Raw genomic sequence first — 12237 nt, forward strand, 5'->3', positions numbered from 1 at the left:
CAACATCATTGGCCACAAGAGGAAGGAAAATTAAGACTATAACAAAGTATCACTATCTACCTGTTAGTAGAGAAAAAAGTTATAATACTAAATGCTGGTGAAGATACAGAGAAAAAATAAAAACTATCAGCAACCATAATGTCCTTCATCTGGTGAATGGTTAAACAAACTGTGGTGTGGCTACGTCACATTATACTGTTCAGCAATGGAAAGCAGTCTGTTGATATCTGCGACCACTTGGATGGACCTCAAGGGCTTTATGCTGAGTGCTCCAAAAGGAAAGTCTATTAAAATAAAACAATAAAGTAGGAAAATAAAGCTCAATTAAATTTAAAATATAAAATAAAATAAATATCGTGACAAAGTTCTTGGAATGGGCATTAACAAGTCAGGTTTCTGGTCCTCGTTCTCCAGATGTTCACTTCGGTCTATAAAAGGGTCGAGGCTTTATATCTAAATGTAACCATTTCTGCCTGACAGCCGAGACAAAGAGTGATTGATTCCTTTTGCTAATTGCATTACTCTGTGGGAAAGGGAAAATGTGAAGCAGAGAGAGGTTAAGTGTGTTGGGGGCAATGATTTGTGAATACCAGCTAGCTAGATGGAGTCTGCTGCCTCCAGAGGGGTCCAGGAGCCAGACAAGTCTAGCAAGGTCCCTCTTCACAGAGACCTTAGTCCCCTCTTGTCTCAAAGTGACAACTAGATCAACCTCTGATGGACGGAACTCAGGCAGAACAGGGACTTTAGTGGGCTCCCAACTTAAGCTGAGAAGAGGCTCACCCTGTCACAAACTCTGCAAAATGAATACTTGGTTTTAAATATTTGGGGGTAAAGATACATCCTTCAGCCAAATTTATCCATCCAGAACATACCATTAAAAATAACACCCAGAGAGACTTCCCTGGTGGTCCAGTGGTTAAAACTTTGTGCTGTCAACGCAGGGGGCATGGGTTCAATCCCTGGTTTGGGAACTAAGATCCTACATGCCATGCAGTGTGACCAAAAGATGTCTTAAAAATAACCGTTGGAAAAGACACAATCCTTAACTCTTGAGAGTCCCTTGGACTGCAAGGAGATCAAACCAGTCAATCCTAAAGGAAGTCAATCCTGAATATTCATTGGAAGGACTGATGCTGAAGCTGAAGCTCCAATACTTGGCCACCTGATGCAAAGAGACAACTCACTGGAATATACCTTGATGCTAAGAAAGATTGAGGACAGGAAGAGAAGGAGATGACAGAGGATATGATGGTTGGATAGCATCATTGACTCAATGGACATGAATTTGAGCAAACTTAGGGAAATATTGAAGGACAGGGAAGCCTGGGATGCTTCAATCTATGGAGTTACAAAGAGTCGGAGAAAACTTAGCGACTGAGCAACAACAGTTTATGGAAGAGTCAGTTCTGATGACTTGGTCTCAAAATCTTCCTCTTGAACGACACCAACCCACCATGAACTGGTGCTTTTCCAGCATTCTATAAATCTCCTTTCACTACCTATTCACTTTTCTTCACTACCTACTCTATTTCCAATAATGTTAGGCTATTACAACCATTTAAACTCAAGGAAATATAAGCAGAAGTTCTACAATCAAGGCAAGAAAAATAAGGGCAATTAACTATACAGCTGCCTGTGACCAAGAATAAAATGAAAACCAAGTCTGGGGAAGGAGAGTTAGCCAGTCTCAGGAAGAAGAGTTTTGGGAGGAGAGCAACTAAAAACACTAACTTCAGGGCCAAAAAACCCAGAAGGAAAACAGGACTAGCAAATCATAGTGGCTGAGAGGGCAGGTTCAAAAGTCAGAGTTGGACTGACCATTGTCTGCCTTGGGCAGTTAATTTTCTCTGTGCGTGTATGCATGCTAAGTCGCTTCAGTCATGTCTGACTCTTTGTGACCCTATGGACTGTAACCTCCAGGCTCCTCTGTCCATGGGATTCTCTAGGCAATAATACTGGAGTAGGTTGCCATGCTGTCCTGCAGGGGATCTTCCTGACCCCGGGACTGAACCCACATCTCTTACGTTTCCCTCATTGGCAGGTGGGCTCTTCACCACTGATGCCACCTGGGAAGCTATGTGATGTTGGTTATCGTGTCTGACACACAGTATCGTCTCAAGAAATGGGAGCTGTTTATATTATTAACGGTGAGTAAACACTGATGGCAAGGGATAAAGCAGGGACAAACCCACAAAACTAACACTTGAGAACAGAAGTAGCTCTATCAGTGGGGCTACAGGTGCCATTGGCCTAAGCTGTACACCCCATTCCTTGCAGCTCAAAGCGTGGTTTCTCAGATGTAACAATATTGGCATCAACGGGGAGCTTGTTATAAATAGATTCAGGCCCTCCTCTAGTCTCCTGAGTCGAAATCTGCATTTTAACAAAATCACCAAAGATCACTGGGTGGTTCACAGCACATCACAAGCCATAAGCCCTGCTTGTTCCATTAGCTTGTTTGGAAGAACCAGTGACAAGCAGGCAATGGCTGTAGTCAACTAAAATGTGGAGGTATAATTGCTGTGTTAAGTAACCAAAGAGACCCCCAACTAGGGCTGGTCAATGTTCTGGGTGACTTGGGTAACTACTCTATCAAATCAAAGAGAAGGAATTTGGTGAAGGACTTATCAGAGGATAAGCCGAGGCCATGAACCAGGACCAGATGCTCAATGTCAATTAGGCTTCTGTGAACGCAAAAGGTAGGCTTCTGAAGACAAAAGCTATGGGTAAAAGAGACTTGCAAAAAAGGATAATGGGGGCAGGGTGAGTGACCACCAGAGCCAGAGACTAGGAGGGTTGATAAGGGGAAAAGTGGTCAACAGGGCTGTTTTCATTCATATTCCCATACACGCTGTGTGCCCTGTGCACACTTCCCTGGCCCACCAGCAGCACTTTCTCGGGTCAGCAAGTCCTTCTAAGCCAGCCCTCTCCTTCCTCCATAACCTTAACTTCAATGAGCAAGACTGACAGAGAGGCAGCGTGAGTGATGGACAGTCCTAGAGTCTTTCCGGGGAGGTTTACATTGCTTTCCAGGTATTTTTAGGCTAAAAACAAGAGTAGCATTACATTCATTTTATAGCAGGGCAAAGTAAACACTCCGTTAAAAAATAAAAGGATTACTGCACAACAACTTGGCCAAACAAACTCCACTGAATGATGATGAGCCAGATCTGGGGCTTTAGATACAGGGAATTCAAAGAACAGGATCCCACCAGGGGAGTGAGCGCCGTGTCTCTAGGCATATGAAGAAGTCCGGCGACATTTCCTGAAGGCTGTAAACATTCCCCATCCTTCTCTGTTCTATATTTAAATCATAGTCCTCTTTCCATATTGGTCTTTCCAAAGAGTTCAGCCTTGACTTGCACCCCTGGATCCATTCCTGTATTTCCTGTTTTGATGAGTGATGTATTTGCCCGTAGAGAGAAGCAGGTATTCTTCTTAATTCCTGTCTTTGTCTCTCCTTCTATCCCTACTAATCATATTTCGCTCCCCATGGATTGTGCCTCTTTAAAACTTCCTTTAAAAATTTTTTTTTAATTCTCTTTTAAGACTTGTTTTTTTGATGTAGATCCTTTTAAAAGTCTTTATTGAATTTGTTAAAATATTGCTTCTGTTTTCTGTTTTGTTTTTTTGGCCGGGAGTCATGTGGGATCTTAGCTTCTAGTTCAGTTCAGTCATTCAGTCACATCTGACTCTTTGCAATCCCATGGACTGCAGCACGCCAGGCTTCCCTGTCCATCACCAACTCCTGGAGCTTGCTCAAACTCATGTCCATTGAGTCGGTGATGCCGTCCAACCATCTCATCCTCTGTCGTCCCCATCGCCTCCCGCCTTCAATCTTTCACAGCATCAGGGTCTTTTCCAATGAGTTGGTTCTTCACATCAGGTGGCCAAAGTACTGGAGTTTCAGCTTTAGCATCAGTCTTTCCAATGAATATTCAGGACTGATTTCCTTTAGCTTCCAGACCAGGAAGCAAACCTGTACCCCCTACATTGAAAGGCAAACTCTCAACCACCAGACCACCAGGCAAGTTCCTCCTTAAAACTTTCTTGGATCCTGTGATGTGCTGAAGAATGTTCCTACCGACTGGTGAGAGCCAGCTATTAAATCCCCAGAAATTTTGCAAGCTGGTTGTTAAATATAGGTATTACAAAAAATTAAGTTATAGGAACTTCCAATTAAATAAATTATATTAATCATAAGCTCAAACCCACCATTTCCTAATTATTTTACTATATACTATACTGCAGTCTCTGCTCTCCTCCACGTATATGATAGAAATTACACACGATGGTGTATTAGTACTTATCTCTTCCAACTTCCTGTCCAGAGATAGAGCATTGGAAACTTAGAATTGGCCACAGTGGGGATATTTACACCGAAGAAATTAACAAAGGCTGCAAATGAGGACTTGGTTTGTTGTTTTGTTGACTGTCTACACTGTTGACAAACATAAAACTCCAGTAAACAATGAATGTTACCCACCGCTGCAGCCACCCCGACAGCGGGCCCCGCAGAGGGGAATTCAAGATAGAGAAAAACAGGCTACTGACTTGATAGTTAAGATTCAAATCAAAGAAGTAATTTCAAGGAGCCCAGAATGTTGCATCTTCACATACATAGAAAGGCACTAAAATCATTAACTTGAGATGTCTGATTTTTGTGTTTAGCAGTAATCTTTCGATGCTCAATTACGTGAGTGTTTCTTTTTTTCTTTTCAGCAAAAACTCCTATGTGTCCCGGCTCCTCCCTTACCTCTTTGGAATAGTCCCCTAGAGCTATCTGAGAGGCTTCCTTCCCAGGCGCCGGTCCTAAATAATGCCCTCACATAAAAAATAAGGCTCAACTTTCAGGTTGTGCTTTTTTTTTCAGTCAACAAGACTTAAGAAAGTGATAAAAAAAAAATCAACAATGCATATTAAAGCTAAAAGTATGTCATATCTGTAGCTATTATATTGAAAATAGAACAAAATTTGGGGAAATAGTCTTCCAGAATTCAAAACTGTTGTCCAATTCTGCACAAAAGTCATTCATGTCATTGACAATGAGTAGAAGCAACACATTCACCTTCATTGCTTAACTTTCTTCTTACTTGTCAGCGTAAACAAAAATATCAGTTAATGTTGAAACTACACACGTTGGTCAATTGCAAACATAGGCTGACAAAGGATACAAGAGTTCAGCAAAAATCAATGAATACATTCCTTGTGAATTCCTTGACTATACTGAATTAGCAGTAAAGAGTATTGTGTATTTTATCACTTGTAAATTGTGCAGTATACATCCTTCACATCAGTAATGTTTATAATGAATTTATATGTATATGAATGAATGTATATAATGAATATATATATATATATGCATGATTGGTTTTTTCAGTGTTAGCACCTGCTTGGAGGTTCTCGACATCCCCTTTCTTGTTTCCTTAGGTTAGGCTGAAAGTTACTCAGTCGTGTCTGACTCTTTACAACCCCATGGACTCTACAGTCCATGGAATTCTCCAGGCTAGAATACTGGAGTGGGTAACCTTTCCTTTCTCTAGGGGATCTTACCAACCCAGGGATCGAACCCAGGTCTCCAGCATTGCAGGTGAATTCTTTACCAGCTGAGCCACAAGGGAAGCCATCATTATTCCAGGGTCACTCTTCCCATACCCATATCACTACCAGAATAATCTTTCTAATATCTGTATGCAGTCATGACATCTCCGTCATTAAAATCACTAATGACTCTGTAGGACCTTCTGAGTGAAAGACAAGCTACAGAAGGCCTTTCTTGATCTGCCCTGTTCACCTCTGCAGCCTTCTCTCTTATCAGATGCCCACACTCACACTTTACTCAAGTTATTCCAACCTGTTTGCTGTTCCCAGAATGTGCTTAGCTTATTCATGCCCCTGGACTTTTACATCAGCTTCTGGCTTTCCAGGTGGCGTTAGTGATAAAGAACTTGCCTGCCAACGCAGGAGATGTAAGAGACGATGGTTTGACCCCTGGGTAGGGAGGATCCCGTGAAAGAGGGCATGGCAACACACTCCAGTATTCTTGCCTGGAGACTCCTGTGGACAGAGGAGCCTGGCGGATGTAGTCCGTGGGGTCACAAAGAGTTGGACACGACTGAAACGACTTAGCATGCATGCACAGGCCTTTACATGAGGTTTGCTTTGCCTAAGATGCCTTTCCCCAACTCCTGCCCTCCCATCTCTCGCTAGTTCTCACCTAGAATTCAAACAGTGCTCAGTCAGCCCCTCTTCCAGGATCCCTCACCTCTTCAGCACTTGCTACCACCACAAGCTATTGTGCAGGTAAACTTGCTGTCTCCTCCACTCACCTGGAAGATCTTCTGAGCAGAGAAAGGTATTCCCAACACCCTAGAACCTAGCATGGCACCCAGGAGACACGAGTAAGTGCTTCTTAAATTGATAAGGTCATAGCTTAGTTTCAGCTAATAGCCTATAGCAAACTGTGGGATTTAGCCAGGAGATACTCATCTCTGATTTCAGTTGTTGCTTTAACAACAAAGGTTGTTTAAAGTGTCAAAAAACTCAAAACTGAGTGTTTTTCTTTCCTTTAAGCATGCATATTATATTAGACGAATTATTGACATTTTTTTCTTTTGTTCATTGTTTCCTAGACGTTACATAGACATGACTTGAGACTCTTTACCTTAAACCACTGACCTCCTGTAAGGAATAACTGCAACACTCATTCCTAGAAGATAGGGAGAGTTAGCATATACTGGGTTACTTTTATCCTCCAAGCACCTGCCTTCCATATATCACCTCAGGGATCTTCAACATTGCAACAAAGTGTGTACTATCATCACCAGTTAACAGGTAAGGAAAGAGTCTCAGCAAAGTTAAAGAGTTTGTTTCAGTTTGAACAGATGTTGAGTAGCAAAGTGGTGATTCAAACAAGGGTTGGTCTGACTCTAAACTCTCCGTTGAGCCCACTCTTTGTTAGGAACAAATGTACCTTCACTTGTTTTTGAATGAGTCCATGCCAGTAACCTGAAACAAGTAATACTCCAAACAACACTGCGAAGAGCCTTTAACACAAGGCCTAGCCCTGCTGAGCTCTCCTTATTCCCCACGGGTTTACCCTTCCCCTGATGCAGACTGATAGGAGAAAGTAAATGACGTCAAGAAGTACCTGCGTCCTGTGTCAAAGGCTGCGTCCAGAAAGTCTCCGTGACCGTCTAGGCCTTTATCGTGGCCCACTCTCCAAGGAGCAGGGGTGCTGTCTCTCCCCTGAGCTGCTTCTGCCGCCTGTGCTTCTGCCTTTGTTTACTGTTTGTTACTGAGCACTCGGTGGCCCAGCAACTGAGTCAACAAGGGCCCTTCCCTTTCCGGCGGCTTGGTCTCTGCCCTGAGCCCCGAGCAGCCTCTGGCCTGTTAGCAGGCACAGCCACCCCAGCAGTCTGTGCCCTCAAAGCCAGTGATCCGAGAGAACCTCTAAGAGCTCAACTGGATTAGATGCCACTGAAGGCGATGGGATTGCGGCTCAGCGGGAGCTGTGACCATGATGTCGCCTTATGTCCCGGTCCAATCAAAAAATGGAGCCCTGCAAGGAACCGGGGGCCGGCCAAGAACGAAGTCTTAGTTTCACTAACTCCGCCATTCTCCATGCCCTTTGGACCCGCACCACAAGAACAGAGAAACATCTGAGAACAATGAGAAATAACCTGGAGCTGCCAGTTAGAAGGCAAGAGAAATGTGACTGTGATTCTCAGATACACACACATAATAATAATAACAGGACAGGAGGAACTTTGGAGATGATGGATATGGTTACGGCATGGATTGTGGCAATGTTTTCATGGGTGTACAGTGATCTCTACAAGCTTCCAGTTGTGTGTGTTAAATACAGACTGCTCTTTGTACGTCAATCAGCCCTCAATAAAATGTTTGTTTTTTTTTAAAGGAAGACTACAGTTGGAGAAAAGGAATTCTCACACTCTCTGGTTGCTGCTGCTGCTGCTAAGTCGCTTCAGTCGTGTCCGACTCTGTGAGACCCCATAGACGGCAGCCCACCAGGCTCCCCCGTCCCTGGGATTCTCCAGGCAAGAACACTGGAGTGGGTTGCCATTTCCTTCTCCAATGCATGAAAGTGAAAAGTGAAAGTGAAGTCGCTCAGTCGTGTCCGACTCCTAGCGACCCCATGGACTGCAACCTATTAGGCTCCTCCGCCCATGGGATTTTCCAGACAAGAGTACTGGAGTGGGGTGCCATTGCCTTCTCCGCACTCTCTGGTACTTAGGTTCAAAAAGGAGCCAGTAGACAGAGGGGAACAGCAAGAATTGGTGTGACGTTAGCTCTGTAAAGGTAAAGGTGAGAGAGTAGACTGTCGGAGCCCTTCAAATAAAAGGCAGTTTCAAAATGGAGAGACTAAAAAAAAAAAGGAAACCATGCATTTTACTTCATATAAAGACCAAAGCATATAAAAATGACATCAGATGAAACCCAGGGCTAGGTGAGGGCGTGCCTGGTGAGCAGTCCCATATGCCAGGAGTGGGAATGTAGGTTAGTGCAACCTCTCAGTGGGGCATTGAGTGATAATTATTAAAACTGTGAATGCACATGTCATTCATAAACACAGCTGCAAGGAACTAACCTCATGAATCATTCTGTAAAAGTTCACTCAAGCATATAAAAAAGGATGCTCATCACAATGTTTTTTGTAATAGTGAAAAACTAAAAGCCACCAAAGTGTCAATCAATAGTGGACAGCTAAATAAATTGGAGTTCATACACAGTGGAAAATCAACTACACAGCAATGTCAAGGAGACAGGTATATCTATACACACTGGCATTCAAAACTTGTCAAGACCTTTTAAAAAACAAAAGGTGTGGAATAGGCCTGTATTATTCCTCTTATTGTAAATATGTACATAATATATATAAATATAAAATATATCATTTATATATAGTGCTATTTATGTTATGAGATGAGATGGCTGGGTGGCATCACCAACTCAATAGACATCAGTTTGAGCAAGCTCCAGGAGTTGGTGATGGACAGGGAAGCCTGGCATGCTGCAGTCCATGGGGTTGCAAAGAGTCAGGCACAACTGAGCAACTGAGCTGAACTGATGTATGTTATATATATTATGTACTCATATATATATATATATATATATATATATATACTCTAGAAGGAATCACTAGAAGCTTAACAGTGGTTGCTTTGGGGTGTTTTGAGTTGTTATCATTTAGTCATTAGTTATTACTTATTCAAGGAAATTATTGTCCATTTCTGGGATTTTTTTTCTCCTTGTACCTCCTTGTGTTCTATTGCTCTACAAAAACTAATAAATATTATATAATGTTTTACAGAATTTATCTTTTTCCTGCTCAAGGCTACTCGTTTTCCACACGAGCTAGTAAAGCATGGTACAACCACCTTGTGCTGCTTCTCCCAAATTTGTTTGTTTCCCAAATTTATTTCCCCCAAATTCATCATTTGCAATCATCTTGTGCTGTTTCTCCCAAATTTGTCAACTCATCAGATTTAAATTAGAACCTGATGAAATATAGATCTCCCAACACCTCCCCAGACCTGCTGAACCCTAATCTCTAGGGGAGAGCCAGGGGCATCTGTATTTTAGCTAGCCCTAGGTAATTTTTATTTAGTAATTTATTCTGGTCAACCATGTACAGTTGAAGAAACTGAGGCTCAGAAAGAGAACATGAACTGCTCCCATCATGTGGCTGTTTTACAGTAGAGCAGACAGCAGCACGGAATCATGGATGCCCAAGTGTGGGCTGGTCTGCTTCAAGTCACCACCACATTCACATTTTTTGTTACCAGTGTTAGCACTCAGCAGTAATCCCCTTCTACAATTATCTCTGTTAAGATTTCACTCATTCACATTAGAGCAAGAAAAAAATCCTAATTCAGTATTGAAATTTTTGAACTGGCATATCTTTAAAAATTCAATTGTTTCACTTTTAAGAACCATGTTAATCCATATTTATCTACTGTTCTTCAGAGCAAGGTATATAATCAAGTAGAATTCAATACTAAAACTGATCCCCAGTTATGCTTTTTATGCTTTTTATCAAGGCTGTGTCCAAAGTTTAAATTAATTAAATATAAAATAATAAAGTTGTATTATTCTGAACAGAATCCAGGACCTCACATACATTGCTACTGAGAATATAAAAATGGCACGGCCACCCAGAAAAACAGTTTGGCAGTTTCTTTAAAAAAAAAAAAAAAAAAAAGCTAAACCTATCTTTGCCAGTAACTAAACTGTTAGGCATTTATACTAGAGAAATTATAACTTCTATCCACATAGAAACGTGCAAATGATTGTTTGTCAGCTTTATTTACAACAGTCAGAAACTGTTAACAGGCGAAATGTCCTACGGTACATGGACAGTTCAACAAACTGTGGTCCCTGGAGTCCTGTGTTCCCGGCAGTCACGTCTGGTCCACCGAGTCCTGTGTGCCCGGCAGTCATGTCTGGTCCACCGAGTCCTGTGTGCCCAGCAGTCATGTCTGGTCCACCGAGTCCTGTGTGCCCGGCAGTCATGTCTGGTCCACCGAGTCCTGTGTGCCCGGCAGTCATGTCTGGTCCACCGAGTCCTGTGTGCCTGGCAGTCATGCCCCACTCTGCAGCCCCGTGGACTGTATGCAGCCCACCAGGCTCCTGTGTCCATGGACTTTTCCAGGCAAGAATACTGAAGTGGCTGCGCCGTGGAATCTTACTCAGCAGTAAAAATGAATGAATCACTGGTACGAGCAATGCGCAAATGAATCTCAAAGGCATTATGCTGAGTGGGAAAAGCCAATTTCAAACACTCACATACAGTATGATTCTACATATATGACATTCTTGAAATGACAGAATTATAGAGATGGAAGTCAAGTTAGTGGTGGCTAAAGGTTAGGGATAGGGTGAGTGGTTATAAAGGGATGGCATGAGGGAGATCTTTGTAGTGATGGAATAGTTCTGCGTCTTGCTTAAGGTGGTGGTTCTGCAAAGGATGTGCAGCTCTGCCCATCCTGAACCCTTAGCTAGGATCTATCTCTGTAGCCTTGACTCACCTGACTGCCTCCAAAGGGTCCAGGAGGCATCTTGCTTGCTTCTCCAACCACTTGTCTTAGCTCTTCCTTCCAAAACCTGAGTATCTTTGAGATACATGGCAAGATGTCCTGTCACCCTTCCTGCCACCATCTATCCACTCCTAAGAAGTCCCCCACTCAGACTTAGACAAGAAGACCCACTCCTCCCTTCTCTGAAGGCACCTCTCCCCAGTAAGTGAGAAGTTCATGGGCCAAGGGTTCATATGGATCAGCCCCTGAGATGAAGGAAAAAAGGAGTATGTGTCTCTTGGGTGAAAACCGAAGAATTTCTGCCACAATGCTGCACCTCCAGCACCCAGATCAAGACTGTGTCTCATAACAGATGATCACTAAATACATACTGATTGGATGAATATTTGGAATATTTGTGCCCTTAAAGACTAAAGTGACAGACACAGGACCCAGACAGTACTCATGATGACACTGTAGAGATATGGTTTAGTTTAGACCTTGGTTTAGTTTCACTAGCCCTGTGAAGTCAATGCATTTTTGCTGTTTTTCCAAAAGATGATTAAATCTCAGAGAGACTAAATGAATTGGGTAAGGTCACCTAGCCGGGAAACGGATAAAGTGATCAAATGCGTGGAGAATTCCTAAAGTGGCAGAAACTGCATTCAACAGCATGGGAATGACTGATGATGAGAGGTCTACAGAGGCGCAGGACCAGAAACCACTTGCTTTAACGAAAGTCAGCTGTGTGTCAAGGCTTTTTATCACATACACATCCTGTATGATTCCATATGCACACACCTTAGGATGTGAGGAGTGTTATCTCCATTTCACAGATTAGGAAACTGAGGCTCTGAGAATTAAAATAGTTTGCCCAAGGACACATAACTATAAACGATGAATTAGAATTTGAACCCAAAATAGACTTCAAAAGCTGTGTACCTCCCACTGGAAGCACCCACACAAGGGAAAGCCTTGGAGAGGTGGAGAGGTCGTTGTTTCTTTAAGGAAGAAGAGATGAGTAGATGAGATGAGGGGAGAGATGAGAGGAAGAAGAGATGAGATGAGAAAGGATGAGTGAAAGGGCATAGAAATGTTGAGGCCGACGGGGAGAATTTGAAAAATCTCGTGTCAGATGGCCTCAGTCCTTCCAGGAAAGCACTTTCCATGTTCTTTCTTCTCATGGCAACGTATTCCA

The 12237-nt window shown here is 42.7% G+C and overlaps 1 protein-coding gene across 1 annotated transcript in view; it reads right to left on the bottom strand.

Annotated features, from left to right (window-relative positions):
* Positions 1-7283, bottom strand: part of FRMPD2 (FERM and PDZ domain containing 2) — a 101298-nt gene extending 94015 nt beyond the window's left edge. Inside the window, exon 1 of the mRNA XM_070364614.1 lies at positions 7151-7283. The gene's annotated coding sequence lies outside the window, so the exon portion shown is untranslated. The remainder of the gene's footprint in view (positions 1-7150) is intronic.
* Positions 7284-12237: the final 4954 nt, after the last annotated feature.

This window comes from Bos mutus, chromosome 28 (assembly GCF_027580195.1).
Source record: "Bos mutus isolate GX-2022 chromosome 28, NWIPB_WYAK_1.1, whole genome shotgun sequence".
NCBI lineage: Eukaryota > Metazoa > Chordata > Mammalia > Artiodactyla > Bovidae > Bos > Bos mutus.